Source organism: Leguminivora glycinivorella, chromosome 20, assembly GCF_023078275.1.
Source record: "Leguminivora glycinivorella isolate SPB_JAAS2020 chromosome 20, LegGlyc_1.1, whole genome shotgun sequence".
Taxonomy (NCBI): domain Eukaryota; kingdom Metazoa; phylum Arthropoda; class Insecta; order Lepidoptera; family Tortricidae; genus Leguminivora; species Leguminivora glycinivorella.
Window position 1 is genome coordinate 16397037 of NC_062990.1, and position 26960 is coordinate 16423996.

Sequence of the window (26960 nt, forward strand, 5' to 3'; positions counted from 1 at the left end):
ACTGTAAAACATCAAAATAAATAAAAAATATCAATTTATTTAACGTTTATGATTCAAATTCATCATTTATACGTGAATTCTAACACCCAGCTTTAGACATCAAGTTAAAATTTGTATGAAATTACTTTGCACTCTTGTGGATAAAATGCAATTTTGCTATCTGTTTTCGAATAGCAAAGAAAGCCTTTATCAGTTGGTGTGGTGAAAAAATATTTATATAGGTACCTAATCTGAAAAAGAATCAACCTTATAGCAGAATGGATTTACCAAAGTTTGAAGTTAAGCGACACAATTTTCATCCATTCCCTACTAGTAATAAATAAATACATCTCTGAATATTGGGTTAAAATTGTTTCGGTTGAATTGAAATTCTAATAAATTAATAAACAATGAGTAACAAAATTTGTTTTATTAACCAAGGGCCCATTTCTCGAAGCTACAAGTTGCACACAAAGTTACAAACGGTTGTCAATGTCTAATATGACAAGTTGGAAAGAGATCCGACTTCCGCTTGTAACGTGTAACTTTCTGTTTTGAGAAATGGGCCAAAGTGTCTTCATGTCTAGGTATCTTAACTGTAGACTAAGGGCCAGCCACTGATTAATGTTAAATATGGCGGGGTAGCTCTCACTCCTAAGAGAACAGTTAAAACCATCTATACGATGAATTTAACCACAAAATAAAGTTTTAATAAAACATAAAATTATCTTACAATAAAACTAAACTATTAAATCTAAATTACAATTACAGACGGTTTGGTGCAACGTACCCTTAGGGTGAGTAGCACCAAACTGTGAAAACTTCTCATACACGAATGAAAAGTTTTGACAGTTATATACGGGACGACAGCTGCCGCGCCATATTTGACATTGATCAGTGTGTTAAAGTGTGTTGGTACAACTCGCCCTTATTGACCCATCGTCCGTCATTCCGCCGCCGATTTCGTTGCTCGTTGTTGGGCTATCCGTCGTTATAGCAGGCTCGTTGCTCGGCGAAGAGATCGGCCTTTTGCTGGGCTAGCTTGGAATGAGAATGCGCATAGTCGGTCGCCCTGTTGCCCGGGCGGGCTCGACGCAGGGCGGCGGTTGCTCAGTTTCCTGGGTGGGCTCGTTGAACAATTCAATGATTTTAGGGTTTCGTTCCTAACCTTATAGTTTTGTCATGTCCGTCCGTCTGTCCGTGTTTCATAGCCACTTTAATCAGTAACCATAAAGCCTACGTTGATGAATTTTTACACGAAGGTGTGTTTTGAGTGCCGCTACTAGGATTTGTATATAAATAATGAAAAAAAATTAGGGGAGAGGGGGCACTTCATACATGTAACTAAGTATTTATTTTTTTTGGCAAATATCCTAGTGTGGTAGGTACATTATTAAATAATCGCTCTTTTTTATGCCAAAACTCAAATTACGATGACAATAATTTAGTTTATTTTTTAGTAATGATCACTCATTCAACCTATAAAGGTTCAGTAACCTCGCCGAGAAATATTAATCCTGTCAACAAATGTTGATCAGATGGGTTGTGACATCAGGTAATGGTTGATCCGTTGGCAATAGTTAATATTAACAGTTTTTGTTGATCTGATGTATGACTGACTCTGCATACAGATGATGCTCGATCAGATCTGATATCTGATCAACAATAGGTTGTCCCTTCTGGTTAGGTTACGTTAAGTCCAAATAAATAAGATTCACCTTTTTAACACGTATCACGTGTCTTTTTATTTTAAATAGTATTTTTTACAGTTTAAAATCCTAGCTAAAAAGTTTTACTGTAGGGCGATTCTCAGGGATGACGTTTGGTGCCTGATTTCGGTGCTGATTTTTATTTACTACTTTATTGATATGTCAGTTAATTTAATAAAATCTAGCCTAAATTTAAAAAATATTGGTGGTGGAGGCCTGCATTAGAACCTTATGGTTTGTAAGAAATCAGACATTTTTATTTCACCGAAATTATGTATGGGCACTGTAATCAATTTGCCCCACTGAATTCAATTTTTTAAACATTATTCCACATTAAAACCGAAATAAATTACACATATGAAAGAAAAAGTGACCATTAGAATTATTCCACATTTCAACTTAATATATAACGTATTATTCAATTTATATTTTGTCATTTTAATTCGATGAAGGGTCATGTAAAAAGGCTCATAATCGCGCAATTTTACTAAATTTAACATGGTAATATGCTAGTCATTATTGAGTAGAGAATTTTGTACCCATAGTATGGCTTAATTTGCTTAGAAACCTAGTTATATATTTTAACAAAGTATATCGTAGTATTTAAATATGAAATGTTACAAAATAATGAACATTTAATCAGTTTACAACGTGGCAATTGAAGTCGGTGGTCACTTTTTTTGATATCGATGGTCAAAAAATCCACCAAAACCACGGAAATCAACTCCACTGATATCAAATTTTATAGCTTTTTTGGAGATAACTGCAATAGCTTGCACGATACAGAGATGTCATAATGACGTAATTACATACTTTCAAGAATTTATTAGTACCGTACATAACGACAAATGCACCTAAACTATGGGAGGAAATTGATCCACTGAATGTTAAAAAACATGGGACCAAACCCTGCGAACGATTGAGAAACCTTCAAAAAGTCCCCTTTTTAAAACGGTACTTCATTTCCTCTACACTGAATGGTTAAAACATAGCTAAAACATACTTTATGTCCCTGATCTAATTGGAAATTAAACGAACTTACCTGTAAGTGAAGTTCTATTTCAATTATATTAGCTGCACAAATTCCGAAATGATATATATTAACTTGTAGTACGCCGAAGTACATACAGCCCTAGCCATGATATTTAGAGTAAATATTAAAATTTTTGAACGAAAATTCAAAAACGTTGCGTCACATTTCCGAACGGAGCGTCTCCGTCACGCCGTTCGGCGCTACCAACTTCATTTAGTTTAGAGTGATACACCAGGACATATAACTTCACTGCCTGCGACTCGCTACCCGCTAGGCGATCCTCAATCGCAAGATTACAGAGCGGGAAAAAGTATGCTACATAATAGCTACATAGTATATGCTTATCTTGTAACGCGTAACTCGCGCTGGCAGTGAATATGATTTAACAATAATTTTTGCTAACAACTCAGCAAAGCCAGCCTTATCCTAAACTTTGTCAGGGATAGCTCCGGGATCCCTGGTTGTCTAGGACAACGCGGGTCCTGGGCGGGAGGGTTATCATTTCGGAATTTGTGCAGCTAATATAATTGAAATAGAACTTCACTTACAGGTAAGTTCGTTTAATTTCCAATTATTATTACGCTGCACAAATTCCTTCAATGATATATATTAACTTGTAGATGTTTAGAGATATACAAAGTTTATTTCTGGCTTTGTATTAGGTATACAATGTTAGCCTAGCAAAATTATGCTTGTCAAGATTATGTGAATTTTTAACACATGATAATCCTTATTCACTTAAATGTTATGTTGCATGTAATTTTTATTTGTGAATGTGTGTAATTGTATATTGTACCTATGGACTAAGGTTGTCTGCAATAAATGAATTATTATTATTATTAAATCTCCAATTTCTAGTGATATCATCATTTACCAAACATTAATAAATTTATTTAAACCAAAAGGAAATCCTTCCTTGTTAATATTCATCTAGCGCCATCTTATAATACTTATGTTTTATAACTGTCAGAATCAGCAAAGATACATACTATCTTTGTTTTTAAGAATTAACAACTCAACAACTATAGGTACATATAAACATGTCTTCGTAATATATTATTGATGCTCTAGTAAAATAAATCGTAGACACTAAGGGCCTATTATAAAATTTATCGATAACTTTAGAAGTATCAGGCCTGATGTTTTTCTGGTTACATCAATATTGACTCCTAATCGATTTGCGGCTAACACCGACGCATGGTGGGTCAAATGGGAGGTGAAAATGGAGGTGTCAATACCACTATCTTATTTACTTAATCCACCTACTAATCTAAGTGGTTTCTCGTAGGCAATAAATAGTCGTTCACACCCACCACGGATATAATTCATCTTGTGTATATCATATAACTATATGTTGTTATGCACTCGTTGATCCGTACAGCTACCTACTTTAGAAGTTTTAATAAAGTCTGAAATTTCTATAGGGATCTTTTCAGGATAATGGTAAATAGTATTACATAACTTTATCAAGTACAAATTTTTGCACTCCGTGTGCTGTAACAATTGCTAATAGGGTGACTAATTTTTTACTCGGATATTTCACACACTTGTTGACAACGTTGACAAATTGTTTAAAACTAATTACGTCTCGATATTTAGGTTATGGTGGATATATACGAAAAAACGCACCTTCATAAAGCGTTTCACGTTATCATCTGATGAGATCTTTTCTCTCAATAAAAGCACCAAAGCAGATGTGCAACAATTGACACTTTCATACCCAGCTAGCCAGCTACCTCGTTACACAATTTGTCAAAACCTAGTATTTGTGGAATAGATGTCTTAAAACAATTAATATTATTTTCCACAAAACATTACATAATATTTAATATGTAATATGCTGGTATATTATACCAGCGTGTCAAGTACGTGTGATACTGCTTGACGGTGTTGGGCGCGAGGGACTGCAGCATGTCACCGCCGCCGCCCCCTTCAGCGCCAGCGCTGCCCGGAGAGCCCCGCGGCAACCAGGATAACACGTCGCTGAAATTGCTGGTTGCTGGAATAACATATATATAAATGAGAGCTGGGGCCCCATTCTTTGCATTTGACTTGACAAATTTTATAAAATTGAGCTTGCCACTTGGTACAATAACAATACCTCTTGATTTTTGTAGAATACATACATATACATATATGTTTTAGAAAAATCATTTACTTTAGGTATTAGTGTGAATGGGGGAAATATCGTAGAAACAAAAATAGGGTGTCCATGAAAAAGTGAATGCATTTAGCATTTGCGCGACTAGCAGATAAGTCTATATCCAGATTTCTAAAACACTGCAGGACACCCTCTAAACATTCATCATTTAATTCACATTCAAATTCCGAATGAGCCTTTTTAGATTCCTTATCGGCTATCACATTACGTTCGGATTTAACATATGAGGCAAATATTGTGGTAATATGTCTATCTTCACATTCACTCCACTGCCAAATTTTGCCTAGCAATTGAATTAAGGTGCAGGTAACATGTTCCCCCCGGGCGATGAGTATACATATATGAGATGACTGTGAATTATCTATTCTTAAAAGAATCTCACAGTCAGATAGGATCAGATCAGAACAAAATGTCTTTAAAGATAAGAAATGCGCTATATAAGCTCTAGATAATTTATGTGATGTTCTCTCCCAACATCATTCCATAACCCGGCAGCTGTCTCCCTACCACAGGAGCCGCCTCAACCTGTCAATGAATTATCTCTATAAATTTCTCTATAAGATTTATTACACTAAATTTTGCATTTAGCCTCATTTATAGTTCTTGCCACCATTCTAAATCATTTTTTACACTAAGCATATAAGTAAGCATAATGAAATAATAATTGTCATTATTTTTTCTAAGTATATATATTTTTGTCTCTATTTATTTTGAATACATGTAGCCATATTCAGTGGCAGGACAAATAGAGACTAGCAAGCCAGTTAAACGGGCAACATCCCTAATATAATAATTTGACAAGTTTATAAATAAATTTATTTCTTATTTAACTTTAGATTGATTCTTATCTGGTAAAGAAATATGCAATTTCTTAGAGTCTAATATGAAACCTAGATATTAGACAGCATATCTTTGTTTTAAGCAGTTTTTTCTTCCTTTAAGCCCCAGATAGGAAATGATATCAAATGTAACTTAGTGTCTTTTAACTTTTGTCATGAGAACTTCCTACAGTAAATATGTCATCTAGGTAGTTGCTCATTATGCAACCTTTTAGATCTTATATGTTTCATGACAGGTCTGAGTAGTCACTGTACATATAAGGAAACATTTAATTCTAAGGGTAAAACATGAAACTGAAATATTTCAGTATTGGACAAGAAACAGGTATTTCCTATATTTATGGTGTATATATGTCATAAAATAGGGCATCTTGAAAATCTAAAGTGCTCATGAAGCAATTTTTGTGCCATTAGTTTCCTCCTGAGTCCTGACATGTAAATTAATAAATTCAATTAATTTTTTAGATTCTTTAAAAAGTCAAAATAAATCACTAATCTCTGTATGATTCTGCCACAAACAATATTTTAGACACATATTACTTTCCAAAAGAATCACAACTCACAAGGTAAATGTTTTACAATACCTTTTATTAACAGTTCAGACATAAGTGTTTAGTAAACACCACACTGTCAAAATCAGAGAAAGATATCAATTTAGGAATAACTGATTGTAATGTCATAGATAAAAATGAGATTTTGTTCCCAGATGGCCAAGACCAGACCCTTGGGTCATTGGTCATATTCTGCCAGTGCGCCAAAAAATATTTAATTTGATCGCAGTTATACCAACCTGATCATTTAACAGCTATTGTAATAGTAATATTGCTGAGTGCGACACGTCCGCTGATGGTGTGGCTTGGCAGAAGAGGTGGTGTTGTTAGGGTCTCCTGTGGTACAGCTTCTGACCTTGGGCTCTGGGTATGTCTCTGTGTTATTGGTTGGGCCCTTGAAGTTGTATCTTCTACTAGGTTATATCTTCTAGGTCTCTTCAGATCTTCCCATTTTATTGTAAAGACCCGACGTTATAAACATCCTTTTAAGTTGTAACTCCCTGCGTCTCACAAAAGATGACCAATTCATTCAGCAAATGTTATGAGGGCCAAGCCAGTGGCAAATAATGCGCTTGAGACTTCAGATTATTTCTGTTCTATGGCTTTATACTTTGTAACTTCTGGAGCAGGATGTTTCTTAGTTGACTTGTCCTTTCTTTTCTTTATTTATCTCTTTGTAAGCTGGAAAAAAGGTTTTTGCCAAAAAACAACCTGCTCAAGTGCCTCACCGAGAGGTTAAGACTTCATCGCTTAGATCTTCAATTGCTGAAAAATAGGAATAGCATTTTAGTGCACTTACAAAGCAATGAGACAGCCTAGGTTGGCATACCACTTTTGATTAACTCTAGGATAAAGAGCTGTGCCTAGCCGAGCACGCCACAAAACCCAGTAGATATATCCAACATAATCCAACAAGAAGTTTGGACATCCACAGCAAGTAGCAGTAGGTTTGAGTAAAAACTCAGTGCTGTCGGCAAGGAGTGTGTCTAGTATGACAACACCACAATGCCTAAGACTGCTGGCAGCGAACGCACCTAGTATAGTACGCCAAGATTGCCAAATGCAGTTAGCAAGCGGAGATACCTAGTCTAGTATTCCAATTTTGCTCAGCACAACCTTTACACATAGTGCCAGATGCAGTTAGCAAGCAGAGATACCTAGTATAGTATTCCAATCTTGCTCAGCACAAACTTCATACAGTGCCAAATACAGTTAGCAGACAGAGATACCTAGTATAGTATTCCAATCCTGCTCAGCACAGACTTCAAACACAGCGCCAAATGCAGTAAGCAAACGGAGATACCTAGTCTAGTATTCCAATTTTGCACAGCATAATCGTTCTTCCATGTCAGAATTGGCAGTGCAAGGTGTAAAAATTAATGTGCATGACCTTCAAAAACATACAACACCAACATCTCACTAGCGGTCAGAATGTGTTTAACAAAGCACACACCACTATCACCTCACAAAAAATATTAGAAGTTTGCAATTGTAAATTCTTTTCTTACCATTTTATGCTTCACTATGAAGGTCGTCCGCGTCTCAATGACAACTAATGGAGACCTGTTACTACTTCTCGACGCCGCAGGCAGAGATAGTGATCCCGTATATAAGGCAGAATAAGGCCAATATAAGGCCTAGGGCATGGTTTAGGTCTTGTAAGGTAAGGCAAACAATAAATTCCGCAATGCCCGCCATCATGGCGGCGACTGCGGCGAGACGCCTGCGTTGATCGGGACCTTTCTTCTGTCTTCCTCTCCTTCTCTTCTTATTTGCTCGCCTAATTTATGATACAGATTACTTTCCGCACCATTTACTTTTCTTCGATACATTATAATTCGCATTTTTTCCACTTTTATACGCAGAAAACACTTTAAAATTAGATGACGCGTAATGGCCGTCGGCTGCATGAAAACGACAATGAAGTTGGTAGCGCCGAACGGCGTGACGGAGACGCTCCGTTCGGAAATGTGACGCAACGTTTTTGAATTTTCGTTCAAAAATTTTAATATTTACTCTAAATATCATGGCTAGGGCTGTATGTACTTCGGCGTACTACAAGTTAATATATATCATTGAAGGAATTTGTGCAGCGTAATAATAATACGTGAATATCTGTAACAACTGCGATTAACAACTCCATCTTGAGTTATGATTTTTTGTTTTGCAAATTCTGGGTGCGGGACACGCCCACCGACGGTCATTTTTCGCATTCAATATTTTATTACTTATATTATAAAAATAATAAATAAACAATGTTATAGTGCACCAAATAGAATAGAGGCTAAAGATTATGCCTGATTTTATTCAGATTTTTAGAACAGTCCGTTCTGACGTTTTTTGCCCCGGACACGTAAACACGCGCCTCCTGAGAAATGCCCTGTAAATATGACAAATAACATTTAATCACAAAGTAGAAGCCTACTTCCCTTAGCCGTCAGGCGGAAACGAAAACAATTAGCCACAGGCTTCCTTAAACCAAAGATTTAGGGCCAGTTGCATCAACCACATTTGACAGTCACATCATCGCATCGCAAAAGGCTTCGTCATTGCTTATCTTTAATTAAAAGTAGGCAAAGGGACGGATGCACCGAATTTTAGCTAGCTCAAACGCCCCCTTCACTAAGTGCTAGTTCAGACACAGCGGAAAGCGCTTCGCTTTTTAGTCACTTTTATTGTTGTTTTGCGTGGGAGCACTGCTGTCCGGAACTCGGCCTGCGGCCTCGCGTGCTTGGGAGCCTCTCAGAGACGCTCCAGGCCTTCGGCCCTATGCGGAGCTCAGCTTTCGGCCCTCGCTGGGTTTCGAAGCTCAGCGTTGGGCCTGCGGCCCGCCGCTTCGCTTTTTAGACACTTTTATTGTTATTCTGCATGGGAGCACTGTCTGACCGGAGCTCGGTCTGCGGCCTCACGTGCTTGGGAGCCTCTCAGAGACGCTCCGGGCCTTCGGCCCTACGCGGAGCTCGACCTTCGGCCTTCACTGGATTTCGAAACTCAGCGTTTGGCCTCCGGCCCGCCGCTTCGCTTTTCAGACACTTTTATTATTGTTCTGCGTGGGAGCACTTGTAGTTGTCCGTCCGGAGCTCGGCCTGCGGCTTCGCGTGCTTGGGAGGCTTGATATATTGTTGGATAGGTATTTAAAAAGGAATAGGGGTTTACCGAAATAATTTTTTGATATTGTTAATATTTTCGGAAATAATTGCTCCAAAAGTAAAAAAAAATGGTGTCTCCCCGCTAAGACTAATATGTATTCTGTGGTTCCATTTATAATTTACGGTTGTGTAGAATCTCTGCTACAACTATTGCTTTTTAGGGTTCAGTAGCCAAGATGGCAAAAACGGAACCTTTATAGTTTCGCCATGTCTGTCTGTCTCTCTATCTGTTTGTCTGTCCGAGGGTAATTTCAGAGACCGTTTGTACTAGAAAGCTGTTATTTGGCATGAATATACAAATGTAAGTATATTTTATTAAAACGTCCCACTTTGTCGTTTACCATTAAGGCGAGATTTACTTGTATTTTTATATGAATAAACTCACCAAGCGGCTTTATAGCAATCGACAAAGAGGGACGTTTTGCTGTGCACACTCACAAATAGTTATTAGTTATTAGGTATGTGACTTACTCCTCCATTTATTTGTTTACGGTCTCTCAAAACAAATGACTGGCGCGCCTGTGCTGAGGCACGCACGGCCTCGGGGTGATTATTAGGGTTCCGTACTTAAGGGTAAAACGGGACCCTATCACTAAGTCTTCGCTGTCCGTCTGTCTGTCACCAGGCTGTATCTCATGAACCTATTTAGACAATTGAATTCTTTACAGATAATGTATTTATGTTGTTATAACAACAAATACCTACTAAAAACATAATAAAGTGAATATCATATATATGCGGATAATGGTACGGAACCCTGCGTGCGCGAGTCCGACTCGCACTTGGCCGGTTTTATTACTTTACGATATCGGCACAGAATAAGTAATAATACTACATAATATGGGCATCGGTTGCTGACAGCGTGATAGTAGAGATTACATACCTAGGCCGTTTAAGTGGGAAATGTCTCGGATACCATGTAATCGTCGGCTGAGGCGAAGCCGAGGTGGACTAGCATGTGATTCGAAGCTTTCCCATTTACCGGCCGAGGTTTGTATAGGTACTATTTTTCCGTAAATCCGCCAAACGATGTGAGCTGTAGAGGATACCTACTCGATCAGCTGATCGTAAAAACCGGCTCCATATTGGAATGACAAGGCCTAGGCCGGGAAAGTTGTACGAAATTCTAATGTCCTCTTCTGTTGCCATGCTCTAAATGGGTACTTCCGAGCCTATTTTTAGGCACGTAATGACAACATTTCTCTGCATAAATACTTGAGAATAAGTTATTTTCCCCTCACTAGCTCGGAAACACGTGTTTTGTCCTTTAATACCATCGGGTAAAAACGCATTTTATCCACTAGTGGACAAAGTAATTTGACCTTGAATAGAGGCAAATTTTCTGCTTTAAAATTCGGCAAAACGGAGTCCGTTCGATCTGACTCCTACTTTCCGGGGTGAATCTGTCCTATTACCGACAGCCTAGAACTCCTAGGTGTGGAGTAAGGTTTAGTCCTCAACTTTGGCACCTTCATTGAGTCTAAAGCACAAACTGCGGTCAGAAAGCTGGGCATCCTAAATAAGGTGAAGTGATACTTCACACCTGGACAGCTTCTAACACTCTATAAAGCTCAAGTCCGATCCTGTATGGAGTATTGCAGCCACCTGTGGGACGGCTCAGCCAAATACCAACTCGCTGCTTTGGACTCAGTGGAGCGCAGAGCCAGGAGGATGATTGGCGACAAGAAGCTAACGGCCAAGCTATAGTCTTTGGCCCATCGGCGGAAAGTCGCTAGTCTGTCGATGTTTTACAGGTTGCACTTCGGGGAGTGTGGTCAAGAGCTACACGAGCTTATTCCACCGTCCCCATTCTACCATCGGACTCTTAGACGCACGGCCGGTCTCCATCCTTACTTGGTTGATATTCCACGAATCCGCACGAAGCGCTTTGTTTCTTCTTTTCTTATGCGCACTGCCAAGGAGTGGAATTCCTTGCCGGCGGCTATATTTCCGGGCTCATATAACCCGGCAACCTTCAAATCAAGAGTGAACAGGCATCTTCTGGGCGAGCTCACTCCATTGTAGGCCACGTCTTTGCCTTGGGCTAGTCTGTGGTCAAGAGTAAGCCCATTTATAATTTTAAAAAAAGAAGATAAAAGTGGGTTAATCTAGTTATATGTTTTACCACCTGTAGAACTACTGGAAGCAGTGATAAACGCGTTTTTTGCGTTGTACTTTCCTCGCTATAGTGAGGGAAAAAGTTTTTCCTCTCATTAGCTTGGAAACACGTGTTTTGTCCTTTAATACCAGCGGGTAAAAACGCATTTTATCCATTAGTGGGTAAAGTAATTTGGCATTGAATAAAGTCAAATTAACTGCTTTAAAATTAATAAAAGTAGGTGAATCTAGTAATAAAGATGATTTACCACCTGTGGAACTAGTAGGAAGCAGTGATAAACGCAATTTTTTGCGTTGTAGTTTCCTCGCTATAGTGAGGGTAAAAGTTTTGTGTTACACTCTGGTACAAATGTATTTTACTTCTCGAATGTTAAAAAACTCGCAAGTTCAGGATTCTATTCTCGAACCACTCCCTTCGCTCGTGGTTCAACTATTGAATCCTTTCACTTGCTCGTTTTTCAATTCCAATTTGCCCCCTTGTATAACAAATAACTATTGTGTTACACACGAGTGCAAATGTATTTTACTTCTCGTGTAAAATGTATTTTAATTCCACACTCGGCGTTACAATACAACTTTGCACTCTTGTATAATAGATAACTATTTCACCACCCCAACTGGTAAAGGCTTTCTTTGCTATTCGAAAACAGATAGCAAAATTGCATTTTATCCACAAGAGTGCAAACTTGCAAAGTAATTTCATACAAATTTTAACTTCATGCCTTAAGCGGGCTGGTATAATTTACTTATAAATGATGATTTTGAATCATAAATATTGAATTATTCAATGGATTTGATTTAGTTTCATGTTTTATAGTCAGTATTTTGTTTGTGTTGGTGTGGTGAAATAGTTATTTGTTATACAAGGGGGAAAAGTTGTATTTTAACGCCGAGTGTGGAATTGAAAAACGAGCAAGTAAAAGGATTCTATAGTTGAACCACGAGCGAAGCGAGTGGTTTGAGAATAGAATCCTGAACTTGCGAGTTTTTTAACACACGAGAAGTAAAATACATTTGCACCCGAGTGTGACACAAAACTTTTCCCCTCACTACAGCGAGGAAACTACAACGCAAAAAATGCGTATATCACTGTTTCCAGTAGTTCCACAGGTGGTAAATCATCTTTATTACTAGATTCACCTACTTTTATCAATTTTAAAGCAGTTAATTTGACGTTATTCAAGGTCAAATTACTTTACCCACTAGTGGATAAAATGCGTTTTTACCCGCTGGTATTGAAGGACAAAACACGTGTTTCCGAGCTAGTGAGGGGAAAAAGTTTGTGTTTCACTCGGTGGCAAAGTTTGTTTAACCTTCGTACCTTGAAATCCTCGCAACGCTCAAGATTCCACTTTTTGAACCACTCGCTACGCTCGCGGTTCAATATTGGAATCTTTCGCTTGCTAATATTGGCACGTGCGGTTAAACAACTACTTTGCCCCCTTGTAAAACAAATAACTATTATACGTAAATTCTATCAGCAACATAGATAGTAAGTTAAAATGACTTTGCACTCTTGTGGATAAAATGCAATTTTGCTATATGTTTTCGAACAGCAATGTGAGCCTTTACCAGTTGGTGTGGTGAAAATAACTATTTTGGTTGTTACCACTGTCGACTGCATTGAACACTGCGTAAGAATTTAAAAGATTTTTTTATGGCTACGATTCTAACTACATATTAGAAGGTTACTTAGTATGTACAATAGAAGGATATTGATTGCAGAGAATAGTGGCAACAGCGCACAATAGCAAACAACCAATCGTGGAGAAGGTGTTCCCTGATTGGTCCATTTGAATCAGATCAACAATTGACGGAGTGGATTTGTATAAAAAATGCTATGAATAGTTCGTAATTTTGCCGGCAGATGGACAGCAGTTGTTGATCCGATCGGAGCCACATTTGTATGCCGAGTCATACATTAGATCAACAAAAACTGTTGTGATCAACAATTGCCAACGGATCAACAATTAACTGATGCCAAAACCCGTCTGATCAACATTGACCGAGTGGAGATATCTATATATATATATATATATGTGTGTGTATATACAACGTGTTTCCGGTAACACTCAAAACCTCAGACACCCCAACTGATTTTTATTTTTTTAAACTCATCTAGAGTATTCATCTTTTAATCTGATGGTTACTTTTTTTTAATTGAATTTTTAATTTTCTGTACACCTCTACTTGACTTTTAGCTCTACACTCAATAAAATAATTGCTAATTTCCACCATAAACCATAAAACTATTTATTTGTGTACGTTAGGGCCCATTTAGACGGTACGAGAACTCGCATACGAGTTTTATTACATTGCGGTATTTGGTGGCTGTGCAAAATTGTATGTAACCAACAGCCCGCAATGTAACTAAAATCGCATGCGAGTTCGCACGCCGTCTAAATCAGGCCTTAGTGCAACGACATAAGGTTTAACGACATACGAGTTCAATTTGTTATGACTTATGATAAACATTAAGATTAAACTAACAAACAACGTCAAACTCGTAGCGGAAAAAATAATCGTCCAAGTAACCAGCCAGTATTAATACCCCTAAATACTGAAAAAGGTAAACAACCTCTAGCAATGCGATATACACAATGTTGTCTTACGAGTACAATATAATAGGCACGTAAAAAATAACTAATAATACAAATTTAAATAAAAATATTACCCCCATCAAGATATAGCTCAATCGATTCTACTCTCGATTCTGAACAAACTATTTTCAGGTTTTTAGTGTTAAGTGAAACACGGTGTATATATATATATGCATATATATATATATATATATATATATATATATATATATATATATATATATATATATATATATATGTAATTTTATTTATATAACATATAAATACGCTATTTAATCTCTTTTCATTCTTAAAAATAACGTTGAGTTTGCGGTCGCCTTCGTTGTTAGTGTTGTTACATGGATCCGAATTAGGGTCCATGTAATGAACGTCCGTGTACCCGTGTTACATCCTATGTTCGAATTCATGGAATTTTATTTGGAATTGAATATTGTTAATTACAACAACAGATTGCTGTGATATTAAAAAAAAAACCGGCCAGGAGCGTGTCGGGCCACGCTCAGTGTAGGGTTTTTCGTATTTTTCTCAAAAAGTACTGAACCTATCAACTTCAAAACAATTTTCCTAGAAAGTCTTTATAAAGTTCTACTTTTGTCACTTTTTTCACATTTTTTAAACATATGGTCCATAAGTTAGAGGGGGGGGACGCACTTTTTTTTCATTTAGGAGCGATTATTTCCGAAAATGTTAATATTATCAAAAAAACGATCTTTGTAAACTCTTATTCATTTTTAAATACCTATCCAATAACATATTACACGTTGGGGTTGGAATGAAAAAAAATATCAGCCCCCACTTTACATGTAGGGGGGGGTACCCTAATAAAACATTTTATTCCATTTTTTATTTTTGCTGAGATTATCCGCGGACGGACGGACGGACGGACGGACGGACGGACAGACAGACAGACAGACATGGCGAAACTGTAAGGGTTCCTAGTCGACTACGAAACCCTAAAAATATCTTGGTTCATATTAAGGCAGCAAAAATATACATCCGCTGCGGAAATTGTGCATCTTATAAATACAATCTGAGTTACTGAAAATTGTCATGTTTTAACCAAAAATGGACGCCAAAAAAGATGGCGAGATGCATGTAAAATATTGTTAATGGACGGACGGACATGGCGAAACTATAAGGGTTCCTTAGTTGACTACGGAACCCTAAAAAATATATTAATTCTACATTGTCAACAATAAATATGGCAGGAATGGAACGTGACAGGAAGAAGAAGAAGTAATTATGCAATCCTGCCCTTATTGTTATGATTTTGTAAATCTAAGGTACAGCGGGGCAAATTTCGACTAGGGGCAAATACAATAGAGTGTCCACCGGTTATATATGGTAGGCGTGTGCAGCGGTGCACGTAGAACTCAACATCATAGTGTAATAATGGAAAACAATGGATCAGTTACAATTGTCTCCCGGTCGAGATTTGCCCCTGTACACCGTACCTGGTCTGGTTGCTTGTGTACTATGATTATAACAGGTATACCCATTTCAGACCATCGGTCCCGCATAGTTTGAATTTCGCGTGATTATCCCAATTGTGGCGCGTAAGACAGACTCCTATGATTACGTATTACAACTGGTCTAAAAAACATAACGCAGCTTATTATTAACGTAAACAGTAATTTTTGATACCAGGTTCGAGAATTTACTTCGCAAATTTAATGGAAAATTGTTTACGTGGTCCAAGTAAGTCAAAATATTTTATTAACCAACAAACAAATAATCAATCAGTTTTTTTTTTGTTTTCCATTAAATTCGACACGTAGCTAAGTTCATAATCAGGAACCATCCTATTTTTAGTTAAATTCGCAAAAAACATTTTTTCATCATTTTCATACATAATAAATGAATTTATTAATGTGAGAGACCCTTCAAGTTAGTGTCAAGTGATTGACGGCACATGTCAAAAGAAACATTAGGAATTGGTAAAGGTTGTCACGCACGTGTTCCGTCTTGCAGATTTATATTTTTTTAATAACTCGATAACCGTAAGAGTTAATACGCAAGTTTCTTAGAGAAATTAATTGTATTTCATCTAAAGAACCTTCCCTTAATGTAGTAAATGGGATTAAATAAAAACAGGTTGCAGTTTCGGAACGTTGCTTTTGATTAATATATTTAAAATAACTCGGGGGATTTTGGGGGAACTCTGTATATAGAGACGCAATTTTTATAGCCCAAAAAAGGTGCGTACGAGCGATTTCTGGAATCGGTATGCGAGAAGGCTGTGCTCCGCACTTTAAACTTTTAAATATTTTAACTTTCCCAGCACTGTACATCTTTGAAATGGCAAATTTTGTAAAAAGTAATCCGCATTTATATACAATGGTGTCACAGCAAAGCAGACTTCCTGTGCGGTCTCAATACCAGAATAAAATATCTAGCACTAGACACAATACTGCCTTATTCAGTAAAAGCGTACTGGGAATGGCTTGCAAGATATATAATAAGATCCCTGACCATATAAAAACCCAAAACATAAACTTGTTTAAGAAGCAATTGAAAACTTATTTAATAAGTAAAATATATTATTCGATTAACGACTTTTTTAATGACATATAAATAAATTGTTAATCGTATTATTTTAAGTATTTTAATTGATCTGAATTGTATCTTGTTTCTTGAATTATTGTTATATATTCTGTTATTTCTTCTCTCTTATTTAGTGTTGTGACTTCATCTGTTTATATTTGTAAGAATTTAATATGTACCTTAACTAGTTATAAGTTAGGATATTCATATTTTGTACGCCCATAGGCAGAACACAGAGGCTCTCTATGCATGTACTTATATTAAGACCGTTTTAACACCTGTGTTATACAAATAAATATTATTCTATTCTATTCTATTCTATTCTCGGATATAAACCATATAAAGCATAAAACCCAACGCTCCGTGCTGCCTACCAATTTCAATTAAAACATTTTTTTATGTGATGTCTTGTACCTAACCTACCTTTTTATTAAATGTAGTCTAACATGTCTATTACATATTATTATGTTGAACATGTAGAGGTCTGTTTGGTAATAAATAATTATAACAGATTTGTTATTTTCATATTTTTACCTCTGTGCGAGGGTGCAACTTTACTTCACCTACACCTTTACTCTAATAAACCATATACCTATTTAAAAAATGACAAACATCTGACACCTCATAAAAAAAACTTACTCAATGAGGCTAAGTATATTGATTGTGTACACTTATGAGGACACCGTGAATCAATATACATTTTTAAAATAAAGAATTTAATCGTTAGAGATATAAAGTACCTGCAGGGTTAGCGCATGATTTCCGCGAGAGTATATCGCCGCGAGATAGACTACCCGTCCTTATGTCATTAATACAGTTAGAAGAAGACGTGTCATCTATCTCGCGGCGACATACTTCCGCGGTTATCATGTGCTATACAAACTATTCCAAACAACCAAATAAGGATGTGATTGAGTGAAATAAACAAATTGGTAGTTATGTTGTTTTATTTTGTAGGTATGTATTTAAGGAGATGAAGAATACAGGTTATGCTATATGCAAATTTATTTTTTTGATGATTTTAAATTGCAGGAGTCGAATTGACCTCAATGGTCTGCAATCTAATTAAAATCGTATGCAAGCTCGGGTGCCAAGTAAATTATTTTATAAGCTTAGGAGTAATAGGAATGTATTCTTAAAATTAACGAAATTAGGAAAACATCGTGTATAATATTCATATGTCTTGAGAGAATCTCTATCTCTCTCAATTATTCTCACTCAGAAGGTGATCTTCAACACGACTCGGGTAGTCCGGCGGCTCCTCTTTCTGCAGCCACGGTGAAAGCGAAACCTTTTCCTGATTGTTGACATGTAACTGAAAGTTTAAAATTTTTTAGTAGGTAGTAAAATTACGTTTTTAAAACAAAGATGTCAAATCAGGTAAACCGGTGAACATAAAAAATCTCTTTGTTCGAACTGAAAGAGAGAGGCTTTGTCCCAATTTTTTGCTCATTTAAAAGTCAAAATAACGGTAACAACAAAAATAGGGCTTGAAATCGTCGAGGGATTCGACACGACAGGACGATAATTTCTAGAACACAGGATTGAGGCACAAATTAATACTGAATTAATAATTATGACTGCTTATTGTTACCAGAACTTATTTCAGATCATACGTATGTTGTCCCATAAACATAGTACAAAAAACCTAGGTATTAGGTACCTTCTTATTGAAAAAATGTCCGTTGTTGAAGCTGTAGACAGATTTAGTTACTAACATAATTATCTTCATCACTTTTGACAGCTAGGATGCTCTGATGACATTAGAATCCCCTAAGTCAAGTCCAATCCATCAGAATGGTATTAATTTTATTTATTATTTTATGCCAAGCTCAAGTTAGTCAACATTAATTTAGAACTGTAAATTAAACCTAAACGCACTGGCTAGCTCAAACTAACGTACAAGGTAAATCAACGTGATTATTTTATTCTACAGTTTGTCAGAGTTTCGTTTCCTTTCAACCCCTTATTTGCCAAGACTGTCATAGAAACAAGAGTAGTTGTAGTAGTTTTGCAGGTGATTTGCCTACCCCTTTATGGGATACAGGCTGGTTGTATGTATGTTTTTAAATATTATTTTATGTAAACTTTATGGCCCAATTCATTAAAATTTCAGACTAACTTATTTACTTACTGACAAGTTTTATGTCATCGATAAAAAAAACCTGAAGCTATAAAAACAGGTGATAAAACGAAACTGATTTATTATAAAACAAAACTATTTTTTATGTAATACGAGTAAACTGCCGTATGCCGAATGACTTGTGGGCCAAGATAGCCACGGAATGGGAGCCCCATGAGTCGAACAGAGGATCCGGCAGACCTCGCCGGCGATGGCGGGATAACTTGGACTCCTTTTTGACAGACTGGCCAGTTTTAGCTCAAGATCGAGAAGAATGGAGAAAGAAGGGGGAGGCCTTTGCCCAGCAGTGGGACACAATAGGCTCACAATAATAATAATAATAACGAGTAAACTAAGGTTTTTTAGCAGAGTTATTTTTAATATTTTTATACTAAAGATTAAAAATATTGATATTATTTGGTTAAATTGATAACCAAATATACAATTTTTGTATAGGTTTTTTAATTTACAGAGGTAAAATCTTTTTCAATATGATGGATAGAAATAAAAAATTAAACAATTAAAACCTAACTAAATCTAGCTTAACCTAGGGGGACTACTCTGTTCAGTTTTATTAATAGTGGCTTAAAATTAGTGGAAATTAATAAATGAAATAATCATAATACAGACTTACATACCTACACTTAATTTGTACCTATATGACTGTTTAGCATGTCGAGCACTAGATATAATGAACTAAATATTATACATTATTTGTATAAAATTCGGTATCTGAAATAAAAACTTACACAATAAATAAAGACTAACTTAAAAATAACCAAAAAAATACACCAAAATGAATTCCCGCTGGAAGTACGAGTAGTCGAGTATGCCTATTACATCAATATTACTCGCTAAATTTTGTGGCCAAGGAATGAACCAAGCCTAGGGTTTCCTAGTACTGTCGAAGAGGACCTCCTTTATAGGTATATTAGCTGAAGTAACTCTCTAACTTCACTATACCAGTCTCCTTTAGTGATGATCAATCCTCTTAAGTAGTACCTATCAAATACCAGAAGCGATATTATGCCTTATCGTATACTCCTCATGCTAAGAAATATTATATTTATGATGATGGTTACACGTCATCATGTAGAAACAGACGCATCCCATTTCGATTCCCATCATACCATCTTCGATTCCTATTCCTATATAGAAGAAAATAGAAAAAATTGGAGTAGGTACATAATTGGTCGTTTATACACCTAAACAATTTAAAAAAAAGTGGTAATGGTTCAGGAATACACAGATATCACATACATCAGTATACCACAGGTCGATATTCAAGTCCCTACGTTTTCTATTGCATTTTTCAAAACACTCTCTCATCCGTCACTATCCGATGATATCACGGCGCTTTTTAGTGGCAAGGACGGACCTATTTAGTTGGACCTGATTACAGTCTTCTAATCACATGTAAAAGCTACCACGTAAGTACCATTCCTTAACACATGAGCTTCTTCTACTCCATGCTTGTGCTGCTGTTGTGTGCTTAAAACTATAAACTCATAAAGCTTATAACTATGTGTATATTAAAAGACTAAATGAATATTCTATTTCGGAATACCTGAACCATTAAAAAAAAATTACCGGATTATCAAATCAAAGTATGAAAACTAATTAACATTTGCCTCCTAGATAGTTGTGATTACCAAGACCTTCTCTGTCAAAAGTCACCAAAGGTACCCGTTCTACTAAGCTGCCGAGGTACCGAACCGGTCCTTTACAGATTGATTTACATTCCTTACTGTTATATAATTAAAAACACATCCATTAAACTGTACGTAGAAAGCAAACTGGACTATATTTTGAATCCGTGAATCCAGACATACGGGTAACTTGGGTACCCGGACCTTGATAACACGGACCAAGCCATACATCCGGATTTATATAACACTACACAAAAGCGAGCCAGGCATAAATGAGCAAATCCCCTAACATGAGCTATGTGTGACTGAAGGGTTCCTGATCGGATCATCATCAGCAGTTCTTTCATAAATCTCTTAACATGAGCAATGCGTTTTTGAGGAAATCCTTTCTGAACATCATCAGCAGTTTCACTTCGTCAAATGTAAGTCCTTGAGTCATAATCCAAAACATTAAAGATTTTAGTCATAATACAAAAGTCACTACAAGTGTGTCGTTCAAATTCGAGGAGTTCCCTTGATCTCTCATGGATACCATCATTAAAAATCCAGCATGATCAAAATCTGACTTGAAACCTCAAAGTGCTTAAAAAACTTAACTCGTTAAATTCGTCGTTGAAAAGTTTCATTTCATTTATTTCATTTATTTGTTATAGTCATGTACAGTAAAATTAAGATGTTACATAATAAGGTATAATTTTTAAGAAAAAAAGTTCTGATGAAAGCTACTTGCGAATGTTGGATTTTAATGCTTTAATTATTCGATGGCAACAAAAATCAATATACGTATACCGTTAAGGTTTGAGGACTTTCCTCAATTCCTCATGAATCCGATTATAAGAAATCGAAGCTTGACAAAATTTGACTTGAAAACTCAATATGCTTAACAAACATAACTAAATAAATGTTACTGTTCTGAACTTAAATGCATGCTGTTCTAATAAAAATACCAAAGTCACTATAAGTGTGCCGTTCAGATTTGAGGAGTTCGGTTCTGACCATCATCAGCAGTTCCACTGCACCAAATGTCACTATTCTGGACGTAAGTGCATGCTGTTCTTATAAAAATACCAGTCACTATAAGCGTGCCGTTCAGATTTGAGGAGTTCCGTTCTGACCATCATCAGGAGTTCCACTGCACTAAATGTCACTGTTCTGGACGTAAGGGCATGCTGTTCTTATAAAAATACCAAAATCACTATAAGCGTGCCGTTCAGATTTGAGGAGTTCCGTTCTCACCATCATCAGCAGTTCCACTGCACCAAATGGCACTGTTCCGTATGTAAATACATGCTGTTCCTTAAAAAACACAAAAATCACCATATGCGTGCCTTTCAGATTTGAGGAGTTCATTCGAAATCTCCAGGATTTCATCATCAGAACTGGGTCCTGAGAAACATGGGACCAATGTGTATGCATATTATATATTCAAACAAAAAAAAAATTCAATGTCGGTCCAGTAACGACGGAGATATCGTGGAACAAACATAAAAAAAAATTAAAAACTAACCTAACCACAAAATTAAAATTTTGAAAAACCCCCGACCGCGACCTAGTGGACCGATTTTCATGAAACATGGCTAAGAACACTCCTGACTAACACAGCTTTCAAATAAAAAAAAACTAAATTGAAATCGGTTCATCTTTTCGGGAGCTACGATGCCACAGACAGACACACACACAGACAGACAAACAGACAGATAGACAGACAGACACGTCAAACTTATAACACCCCGTCGTTTTTGCGTCGGAGGTTAAAAAACATACAGACGAATTGAGAACCGTCCTTCCTTGAGAGATTTGAGGCGGCGGTTAACAAGTAAGGCCATGACACCCTGGAAGGGCATGCAACATAAACTTAAAACTAGACTAAAAACTAAACTTTAGGTATTATTATATAATAACAATTAATTTAATGATTTCATTTGACTACATTGAATAAATTATAAATTTAAAATAGATATCATACACGAAAGAAAAAACGACAAGGCCCACTGGTGGCCGAGCCGGGAATCGAACCCGGGTCTTCAGATTACGCGGCTAACGTCTTCACCACTAGACCAACGCCCGCCGTCGTAAGAACAAATCGAAAAATATTCAATAAAATAATTTTATTTGTTCCCTAGTTGTACATTGAATAAATACAATTAATTTAATATTCTATAAGATTATTGTATCCTATCCAAACTATAATATTATCATTATTTATGAATTAGTAATTTCTTATATTTGCTTTTAAATAATTCATTTCCAGGTTCTAATTTGATTGTATTAGGAATTTTATTGAATATCAAAATTATTTATTTACACTTTTCTAAATTCGTTTTTGGTAAATATCGGATCGGATGATGTGAAAACACACCCTATTCTTTTGTGCCTATATTTTTGGTATGAAACCCTAAAAAGGAGAAAGCCAGTGCTTAGGTTTATTTTACTGTTCTGGATTAAGCTTGAGCTTAGCTATATACATAATAATAATAACGTTTGTCGTACATGCCACTATCTCGATGACTCGGGCACATCATTTTCGGTTGTCGTATTCCTGCTAACGGGGAGTACTTGCACAGACATGACATCGTAGCCAGGATAATTCACCAGCAGCTTGTCTTTTCCATACAGTCTTGTAGACCGCGAAGCGCGAAGTACCGTGCTAAAAGTAGGTACTTACCTGCGCCAGTTCTCGAAAATGGTCGAGATACTTGGTTGATTCGACGATCATTGTCCTGACCGTCGTTTCGGCGAACGATCTCATAAGCAAAAGTGAGCGACTCGCTAGAGGTCAGATGCAGAAGGCGGTACTTCTGTACACGGCGCGTAGGTCGGTCACCTTGGACCCTGCCTGCCCTGCTGCTGGATGTATTTAAAAAATAACCATGTACCTGGAGTCTGTCTTTTTCCTTTATTATACCGTTGTTTTTTTATCTTTTGTATTTTTAGCATACGCTACATAAAATATTTTGACATACTAACGTCAACGAATTTTAATCACAGACAACCGCAGAACAGAAAGATCACTGCACAGACCATACAGGTTGTTTGACAGCGAAGTACGTACTAAGTATAAAATATCAAAGAATTATAGCAGGGAACGACATAACTACTTATGTTTTAATAGCCAAGCCGAAACGGCAGATTTAACATTTTAAAATTGTACTGAAACACATCCAACTTATCAGTACCTATAAAACCATGAGTCGTTTATGTAAATGCCCTTGGAGATGATGAAATGAGAAAATGAGCCAAATAAATATCTGTAAGTACTCGTCACACTAATAAATACCCTTGGCGGGATTCGAACAAGGGACATCAGCTTTAGCAGGCCGGCAGGACCAGTCCAGTCCAATATGTACACGTAAGGATTTCACTCCAGAGTTGTGGGTTCAAATCCCGTTGCGTGGCCGACCAACTTAAACATTGTAATTTTTTTTAATTGCAATATCTATTCTTATTTTTCAATGAATGTATTTTTTATTTTTGTTTTATTTTATTTCACTTATAATTGTGTTATGTACAATATACATATAAAACAACATTGTAGACAATTAGGTTAGGCTCTCTCAGAAAAGGTTTTCTTCTTTTGAAGATAAATCAATATTAAATTCTTTATTTTATAATTTATTTGGTATAATAAGAAAAAAAAAGAAAAAGTAGAAATTGCGAAATAAAATGGAAAAAAGGCACCTAGAAGTTAGCAAATTTAGCTGATGGCTGGTACCACAGGGCCACGGACACATTATCGTTCGTGTCGAAATTTCATAGCATCTTGTAACTCAAAGAGTATAGAGTTGTTTGACGTAGCTTTGGCAATACGCACACATGCGTATACATAATAAATACACAAATGGACGTAGTTTAAGGTCAAAGGACCGAACACACAAAAATTGACAATAGAATTTAAACTTTCTGTCAATAGGAAAAGTCGTTAATTTCAATGTCATTTTTTTGAGAATGGATCCTTTTATCTAAACTACGTCCAAATTTTCGTAATAATAAATTGTCAAAAACGCTGCGCGATTTGACATAGGTCTTGCCTCCTCAGGGCCCGCCGGCCGTCTGACATTTTTGACAAAAGGGACGCGAGTATACTATTGACGTATGAAAGAAAGAGAAACGAAACCGCATAAAATGGCCGTTTTCTGTTGAATTCATGATATCGTAAATGATGATAAATCTTTGTATATACGATAATAAAAAATATTTCCTTCTACGAGAGACTAGATAATTTGGAAACCTTCACTTTAAAGTAGGTTAGGCTGATTAAAGTTGCATATTTTTCTCACAATGTTAGTTAAACGAAAAATTAAGACCTCTCTTTGGGTTAGATTTCTATCGAGAAAATTGTAAGCTTTCGTGTTTCGACTTGTACAAAAATTTCAATCATATAGTCAAGATATACATATCCAAAAATTAGATCTCTAGGTTTCCGGGGCTAAGCACACCAGTGAATCAAAAATCCTAATATTTATCGATGCATGGCCTTAATTACGTTGGCATCACCCCATAGAAAATTGAAAAATGTAGGTACTAGTATACTTTACAAGCAAATACTTGTAAACTGGATTTGTTTTCATCAGTTTTTTAATTATTGATATTATTATTACAGCAGCAGCACCATCATTAGCAGCCACTGTTGCATATTTTTCTCTATGAGATTTGGCTGAAAGACCTGGAATCCAGAATAAATAAAATCGAAAAAAATAGAATGTAACACAATTTGATTGACAGCGCAAGCTTGACCGTTCTAGCCTAGCGCGTAGTGACCCTGCCCTGCTAAGCCGCGGTCCTGGGTTCGAATCTCCATAAGGGCATTTGTTTGTGTGATGAGCACAAATGTTTGTTCCTGAGTCACGGATGTTTTCTATGTATATAAGTATATATTTATCTATATAAGTAAGTATATCGTCGCCTAGCAGCTATAGTACAAGCTTTGCTTAGATTAGGGCTAGGTTGATCTGTGCAAGGTGTCCCCCAATATTTCTTTTTTTATAACTCCATCTATTTGTATTTGCAAATACTTCGACCAGTCAGATCGATTCAATTCTATATGTAAAGAACTATTTTTGTTCTCTAAATATCATGAATTCAAGTAAATCCGGAAACATTACAGTTATAAAAAGCGTATGACGCGCGCTCTATATTTACCAAATCGATCTGTTTGCGCGTTTGCGGATATAATTACCTTCTGACGAGCGCAGGCGCATACGAGCTGGGTTTCGCGAAAGACGAATGAAATTGGGTCATTTATTTAGATATTTATACTCGTATCGAGAGGATAAAATATAAATTGCAAGTTTTTATATAATGTCAATTAGACATAAGGAAGTAAGACGAAAACAATTGCTTTTAAGACCCAGTCACCTCGTTTGCTATGAATGATAGATTCATTATACATATCTTCGTATAATTCATATTCTAAAAACAAATAAAGACATCGCAAAATTTGTGAATAAATTGCTATTTGTGAATAAATTCATGCATCGTGAGTCCATACAATTTGGAATCGTATGGTTTTTTGTGTTCTCAATTGAACACAAAACTACTTTGAAGTCTTTTTTAACACGCTTTTATTAGGTCGTCGTACACGACGTAACTGTATCTACAAATGTAACTAACTATGTAATGGAATCTAAGGTAGCTAATTTAACCATCTTTCAGGGATCGTAGGTCGTAATGAAAGGCGCTGTAATAGGAAAGACTTTTTGTATAACTTGCTGAGAAATCAAGTTAAGCTATGTTACGAGAAATACACAGATTGGCGCGCTAACTGGACTTGCAGCACGACTGCAGCGCCCCACGCATGTACAATCAAAATATTATAATTAAAAGCACATAGCTTACTCTTCATCCCAGATATAGAGACAACTTGAACGATCCACAATTTATTTTTGACTTTTACGTGCATTTATAAAAGCGTGTTTTCCTAGTGTTTTTTAAACTATATTTTTTTAAGCAATCTAGTCTAGTCTAGTCTCAACCTCATTTGGTTGATGACAGATCTGTCATCATAGCCGAAAAAATGACAATCATTGACGCTAGATGCCGATCGAAATGCAGTTTTGGCTCTGTCGCACTAATTCGGAAGAGCGACAGAGATAGCTAGCTATGATAACGAAGCGTTAGTGCATTAGGCTTCGTAGCCAGTAATACCTATCCTCGTATCATTTACAGTGTAGATGGAATAAAGAATGTGCGCGTCTATTCTGGTCTGTTGCTGTGCGTATTTCGGCCGCGGCTTGCAGTCAAATATTACAACACGTTGTAGACGATAGTTTATTCGCCGGTTCTATTTCTGCTAATCCTTTTGCTCTTTATAAATTATATTATATTTACATAATGAAAATTAAAAAAGAAAACCAAGAATTATATCATACATAAAAGATTATCAAACAGGCTACGTAGGTACATTAAACTGCGAAAATACTTTATCATCTAAAGTGACAGGTATCTATCTGTTCAATATCTGTTTAATTAATTAAGTCATTGGTAGTCCTGCCTAATTTCAATCGTTA

General features: G+C 36.3%; 1 protein-coding gene across 6 annotated transcripts in view; it reads right to left on the reverse strand.

The window, feature by feature from the left end:
- LOC125236967 (nephrin-like) overlaps window positions 1-26960 on the reverse strand; it is an 835833-nt gene that overhangs the window by 731341 nt on the left and 77532 nt on the right. The window lies entirely within an intron of this gene.